This window comes from Seriola dumerili, unplaced genomic scaffold, assembly GCF_002260705.1.
Source record: "Seriola dumerili isolate Sdu_G_001 unplaced genomic scaffold, Sdu_1.0 BDQW01000025.1, whole genome shotgun sequence".
In the NCBI taxonomy this organism is placed as follows: Eukaryota; Metazoa; Chordata; class Actinopteri; order Carangiformes; family Carangidae; genus Seriola; species Seriola dumerili.
Genome location: NW_019174280.1, coordinates 9,742,255 through 9,742,627, shown reverse-complemented (window position 1 = coordinate 9,742,627; position 373 = coordinate 9,742,255). Strand labels below are relative to the sequence as shown.

At 38.9% G+C, this 373-nt stretch overlaps 1 protein-coding gene across 2 annotated transcripts in view; it reads right to left on the bottom strand.

The window, feature by feature from the left end:
• Positions 1–373, bottom strand: part of itpkb (inositol-trisphosphate 3-kinase B) — a 26,060-nt gene continuing 25,687 nt past the window's right edge. For both annotated transcript variants that reach the window (XM_022737810.1, XM_022737812.1), the window contains exon 12: positions 1–373. This exon is cut by the window's right edge and continues 306 nt beyond it. The gene's annotated coding sequence lies outside the window, so the exon portion shown is untranslated.

The window sequence follows — 373 nt, the reverse complement described above, 5'->3', positions numbered from 1 at the left end:
TTTAAATGAATAATTCCTTATTAAAAATGTTGTCTTGCACCCTGTACAGCAGACCCTTTGTCATAGGAGAAGAATCACAGGTGGAACACACAACATTAATGATATTGTGCATGCTGCCTCGTGGATTAATGGAACTGAGAAACTGTTCATGTTAAATAGTTCCACATGTGTTTCTCTTGCTATGACAAGTTAAAATGTCTGCTGTGATAAAGGCCTGTTGAGGGGTTAAGGAGAACACAACAAGGCTAAGAATGGGGAAGTAGTAGTTCTGAATATGCTGAATATGAAAGAGACTGCATTTGTCAATGACTCGGCCACGCATTGTTATGGGATGATGTGTTTACCAATATGAGGACAAATGTCTGTGAAGGAA